Consider the following 6,892-nt stretch of genomic DNA (forward strand, 5'->3'; position numbering starts at 1 on the left):
GTTTAAATCAAAATAATTATTGCTAACAAAGATAATATTTGTGATAAAAATCTGTTCTTTTTCTGTCAAAAAATGTCCACTGTTATCAAAAATCAAAGAGATTCACGATTTAGAACTCTTTAAATAGTTTATTTTCTAATGCTTTTTTAGGGATGTTGTAATACTTTTAGATGTGATGTTTTTTCTTGTATATTAAGACTTGAAAATTTATATCTTGGAATTTTGAATTGAAAAGATTTTTCGAAATATTTTGTTATTTAACGAATGACGGACGATTCAAAGGGGAAAATGTCAATTTGCATTACATACTTGATTTAAGTGTCTTTAAGATATATGATAGTACTTGCTGAAATTTATAGTTAAGCTAGGCCGTATCTTTTTCAAAACATTTGCATTATAATCGAATTATTTAAAATACATGTCAAAACTTTAAAATGAATTAAAATAAAAAATAATTTGACACAGATATGAATTTGGTTGGTCACTAAAATTATTTGTTCGTCAGTAACACTGATTTAAAAGAAAAGTTCTGAATATGTGCCAAGTATGTCATGTATGAAATTGCAGCTCACAACAGATCGTCAAGAAGTACAGATTTGTTTTATTTTATTAAAAATAAGACCACTATGTTTTAGGTATAAATTTGACAGCTTTTGCATTTAAAAATCTCAATATAACACAAGTTTGATATATAAAAAAAAGTGTTGAGAAAATTTAAAAAAAAATGTATAGCCTTCTTAAAAATCTCTTTCATTAATAATATTATTATACTGTTCACACATTTTATATTTTATTAGAGGCATAGTTTGTAGTTATTACAGAACAACCTACTTAATACTCAAATGCGGTAATGTTACTGTGCAGACGACACCCTATAATGTGTTCGGTTAAAAACATAATGTCTGACCACTTCGGTTCAATAGGGAAGTGACATATTACATATAAATACATGTAAAACTAATGTATCATTCACTTTCAATTTTAATCTTTCTAGGTATGTTTAATATTGTTTCTTGTATCGTGTATTTTGTTGAAATATTATTTTTATTTTCTTTCGTGTGAGTACGATCTTTTTTATTGTAATTTTTTATTAATAATAAAACTATTGAAAATGATTAACATATTTTCTAAATTATATTATTTCAGTCGTGAGAGTCAATCTTCAAAATGAACACAAAAGTCGCCATTTGTCTGATCCTTCCATGCATTATCGCACTTGTTTCCTGTGCTTATTTACCTGGTAACTATGGATACCAACAGCCAAGACAGGTAGCTCCTTATGCAAACTATGCTGCCAATAGTTACCAGGGTCTGAAACAGGCTAAACTCTTCAACTACCGTGAGTACAATTAACACAGGTTTTAAATCATATACAAATGATAAAGACCACAAGTATTTCCGTATAAATGTAAACCATTTTTTTTATATTTAAGGTTTGAATAGCCGAAGTTTATGTTGATAAAGGAATACGATAAAGCCAATTTTATAGTATTTTTTCTTATTTTATGTACTACTCTTGTTAAAATTACAAATATATATTTGAATACATGGACATATTTTATTAATGGGATATTTTGTCAAATGTATAAAGCTAACAATCTATTTAATTTAATTTGTTTACGTGATTTGTAACTTTTATAATCATTATTATCGCTATTTTGTGCATTTTTCTTTTGATGTTTTTTTGTGATAATCTTCATATCATGCTTCTCGCTTGAGATGGAAAAATTATCGCTAGAAACTAAGAAGGCCACGTGGCGTTGCTAACGAAATTGACATGAAATTGACAACGTCGTCATATGTAAAATAGCGATAAACAGATTATCATTGGTCATCTCAACTCGATTGCTTTTCTCACTTTCGCTGTTCCAGCTCAAGCGAGAAAATCAATCTCGTTGAGATGATCAACGATAATCTATAATTATTACCAATAATATAATTATTGAATGTATACTCATTATCATCTATTGGATATCAATTAGTAAATTGATTATCTTATCTATTTTTCTAGTTCTCGGAGGATTATACTTCTTAAACCTCTTTAACTTCACCGGAAACAGAATTGCTGGTTAGAGAACATTTTCATGAGCATATGAGGTAAGTTGATTTAATTCAGCTTTTATATATTCAGTTTCGAATAAAAATCATAATGAAGGGCAAATATCAGACTTAAAATTCGGATAGGAATGTAATAAATTGAAGCTTGACCTTATTGGTGTGATAAACAAAAAATGAAAATATATGCATTTTATATCATTTTCTTCAAAACGAAAAAGAACCACATTTTCCCACATTATCCTGAAATTCTTTTGACCTAATTGCTACTTATGATTATAGATATATTTCAAATTGTATTATCATAGAACCATAGGCACATTTTATCTTTTCACTGCAGAAGAATCGTTCTTGTAAAAAAAATTGTATTATAAGTTTGAATTATACACGTCAGTTAAAAGTGGCAATAAAAACATCATTCACCAAGAAAAAAATGTAATACTGACTTACAATTTACAGCAATTTATAAACTATTAATACAACTCACTTCAGATATGTTTCTAATGTTATCCTTTTTTTATTGTAGGCTTACAAGCATGATTTTGTACAGTCATGGTAAAGATGTATACTAGAATGTCGCATACCTAACATTATCTGAGAATACCTTATAGCATCGTAGAATGAATTACAAAGATAAAATTGTCTGTACGATAATGCCTTGTTTGTAAAGGCAGTACCTTAAAATTGTTGATGTATAATGTTATACAATTGTTAATTAAAAGATCTCTCTCTATCATTCTTTCTGTTACATTTTTTTTTGCGCCAGGTCAACATGGCGAATATAACTAATGTCCTGGTCTCATACGAATGAGTGACTTGTTGACAATATCACAATGATTCAAAGTTTGAAGATTTGTTATCAATATCCAAATTTCAGTATAAAAGATTTATTATCATTTTTCGCAGTTTTGGAAGAAAAAAATATACATTCAAAAAACCCTTTTCACTGTTTATTCTTTTTTCTTGTACAATAAAAAGTTGAAACGTTAACAACGCATCGTACAGTTTCTCAACAATAATGCATAAATTGCATTAAAACAAACCTAGGAATCCAACCTGGCTTGGAACCAAACACAATTTCGAAACAATATAACAACACATCAAGAGTTTACCGAAGGATAAAATGTGGCAAAAAATATATTACAATAGTGCAGTACAATGCAAAAATGCCATGGGGTGTGGACTTTGCTCATTGTTGAAGGCCGTACGGTTACCTATAATTGTTAGTTTCTGTGTCATATTAGTCTCTTGCGGAGAGTTGTCTCTCATTGGCAATCATACCACATCTTCTTTCTTTATCAAGATTAAATTCTGAAAAATTGCAACAGGAAAGAGTCGGTATTTAAAGATGATATTAATTTATAGTTTTTTGTTGCAGGTAGACAGCCTCTACGTGGCTCTAAATTTAGAAAAGAAATAAGAAAATGTAAAAAACAAAATCAATAAACAAACATTTCAGAAATGATAAAAACAAAAAATGATAAAACATAAAAAACCATTTATCAATGAAAAACAAACAAACAACACTTATATAGCTAGAAAAATACACAAATTTCAGAGAGTAATAATTTTATAATTTAGACCATTCAAATGAGAGAAAAGAATTCATCGAAGTTCAATATGTTCGAATACATATGGTGTGGATAAATGATAAAAAAAATTAGCAAAAATACCTAATTCCATGGAAAATTCAAAATTGATGATTTGTTATCTAATGGCAAAAAAACAAAAGCTCAAACACATCAAACGAATGGAAAACCACTGTCATATTTATGACTTGGTACATGCATTTCCGTTTGAAGAAAATGGTGGATCAAACCTGGTTTTATTGATAATGAAACTTCTCACTTGTATGGCAGTCTCACAGAATTTCGTTATATTTACAACAATATGTGAGCAAAACAAAAGAGCAATTAGATTTAAAAACCAGGTTAATAACTTAGCTGTTTCGGTTTCAGGTCTACAAGTTATTTCATGCATTGAAACTAAATGACATAAGAAAGTAGTACTGGCTTCAAAAACATAGCAATTCAGAATTCAACAGATGAAAGAACCCTCCAGATATTGTAAAGGGTCATTATTAAATAAACAAGGAATTAGAATCCAAAGACAATACACAGTTAAGACAAATCAAAAGCCACTTGTCAGTTACCAACAAAATAAGATGTAACCATACAACTAATTAAGAATACAATTAAAACAAATGATCTCTCATCAACAGCAGTAGTGATATCTTTTGAATAGTTCTGCTTCATATGAGTATGGTAATAAATAAACAGAAAACAGTGCCCAGTTGCTTTTTAGTGTGCTCGCACTTCTGTGCTGACACATTATTTGTCATTGATATGGTCATATTTATAAATGACTGTTTACAAAACTTTTGAATTTTTGAAATACTAAGGCTTTTCTACCTCAGGAATAGATTACTTTAGCTGTACTTGGCAAAACTTTTAGGAATTTTGGTCCTCAATGCTCTTAAACTTAGTACTGTGTTTAGCCTTTTTAATTTGTTTGGATTCGAGCGTCACTGATGTGTCTTTTGGAGGCAAAACGCGCGTCTGGCGTAAATACAAAATTTAATCCTGGTATCTATGATGAGTTTATTTATTTCCTATGCAAATGGTATAATGGGAGACGAAATTGCAAAAACACAAGTAGCACTGTATTTAAAATGCGGATTCTGAAATACCATTTCGACTGTAAATGTCATAAATTTCTAATGTAAAATGATAAATAAACAGACGAAAAATTGATGAATTTGGAATAAATTGTTAAATGATATAGTAAACGGATTTATTTGATAGACTAATCAACACTGTAATTAGGTCTTTGATTATTGTTTTTCTTGGTATTAAAATTGATTTTTATATCAACACTGGTGGCAATGACTAGCACAAATTCAATTTAAAAAAAATGTCAAATGTTTTTTTGGCATGACAAAAATTGCAACACTAGGCATGAAGACCGTTCACACACTTTTGGAATGTCTGAAGAGCTGATTGTGTGAATTGTTTTGCCCCACCTATGGACATTGTGTTTTTTGGACTGTGAGTCTGCTCGTTCGTTTGACTGTTCGTCCGTCCGTTCGTTCGACTGTTCTTCCGTCCGTTCGTCTGTCTGTCCCGCTTAAAATTTTTGGTCAAGGTAGTTAAGTTGAAAATCAGTACACATGTTCCCTATGATATGATCTTTCTAATTTGAATGACAAATTAGAGTTTTGACCCCAAATATCACAATCCACTGAAAATAGAAAATGAGAGTGCAAGTGGAGCATCCGTGTACTATAAGGAGAGGGTGTCATTTAGGAAATTTGGTAGATCTTTGATAACATCTGTTTGAATTCGTTCACAAATTTTCCATACTCGGAGCGATTAAGGGGAGCAGGACATTTTAAACTACTACATTTTAGCGCAGACATAAGAGCCCATTTATTAATCCGTTAACCCGTGTTTTCGATAGCCCATTGTAGAGAAAACTTACCTGGTTGAATAAAATTCACCTTACTAAAACCAAGAATAGTTTTGTGTAATTCATAGCAAATAAATAATGTTCCAGAGTCGTTCCATTCCCATATTACTATGAGCAATTTTATAGTTGTCACCAGCTATTTACGTTTTCCTTGACACTATCATCAAATTGCAAACAACAACATATATAAAATACGAAGTATTACAGACGAATGTGCTCCACAATCTAGACAAGAGAAAGAACAGTTCTTTCTGAAATTTGATGAACAATATTGTACAGGGGATATATCCAGAGCCAATCACGTCCGTTCTCTAGGATATATATTCCGAGCTAGAAGAGACTTTTAACATGTTATTTAACCTGTTAGTCTTAAAGTGCTTATCTTAATGGACATGAGCATGATGATTTTTTTGTATAGTGTTCTTTCTTGATTCTATATAAATCAGTTCAGAATATTGCGCTAAAATGGGCATTGATAATTTAAATTTTCGCTTAAATGGGTTTTACTTTTGCGCTAAAACGTCCGATTTGTTTTCGCTCAAATGTCCTATCAATGCCCTAATGTCCCCCGCCGCGATTACGGGCTTGACAAATGTAAAGATAATCGTCTGTTGCTGAAATTCATATTTTACCTTAAGATAAGTCTTTTGTTTTTAGTGTTTGTTTGGGTTGCTGTCTCATTTACTCTACATTATATCTTCGTTTATACACATTATCATGATATTTACTTCTATTTTGAATTCACGTTTGAATAAATTTTCTGATGATTTTTGTTTACTATGTCAGAATCAAGCTGGTTTCAGAGAAGGTTATTCTACTACAGATAATTTATTTGTTATCTACATGCTTATTAGTATCATGAAAAATAAGAAAAAGAAACTATTCTGTGCATTCGTAGATTTTGCTAAAGCCTTTGATACTGTTTGGAGAAAGGGTCTTTGGCATAAATTACTTGTGAATGATATTAACGGTAAATGTATAATGTAATTTTTAATATGTACACTGGTATTAAATCTCGTATTATGTATAATGGTGAAATGTCAGAATACTTTTCATGCAATATCGGTGTAAGACAGGGTGAAAATATGTCTCCTTTTTTATTTTCATTGTATTTGAACGACCTTCAACAGTTTATTGAAGAAAAAAATGTATGTGGTTTAAATTGTATTACTGATGAAATAGAGAATGAGTTTGATATCTACTTAAAACTGTTTGTGTTATTATACGCAGATGATACAGTGTTATTTTCGGATAATGCATCCGATCTGCAGTTGCAATTAGATATATTCTTTGAATATTGCAGTACCTGGAAATTAAAAGTTAACACAAGTAAAACTAAGATTACAATTTTTTCTGGTGGTAGATTACC

At 30.1% G+C, this 6,892-nt stretch overlaps 1 long non-coding RNA gene across 1 annotated transcript; it reads left to right on the plus strand.

The window, feature by feature from the left end:
• Window positions 1–881: 881 nt before the first annotated feature.
• On the plus strand, window positions 882–2,787 carry LOC139518489 (uncharacterized). Its single transcript, XR_011663377.1, has 4 exons — window positions 882–994; window positions 1,147–1,339; window positions 2,012–2,097; window positions 2,582–2,787. It is a non-coding gene; the product is annotated as an uncharacterized lncRNA (long non-coding RNA).
• Window positions 2,788–6,892: the final 4,105 nt, after the last annotated feature.

Source organism: Mytilus edulis, chromosome 4 (genome assembly GCF_963676685.1).
Source record: "Mytilus edulis chromosome 4, xbMytEdul2.2, whole genome shotgun sequence".
NCBI classification, from domain to species: Eukaryota; Metazoa; Mollusca; class Bivalvia; order Mytilida; family Mytilidae; genus Mytilus; species Mytilus edulis.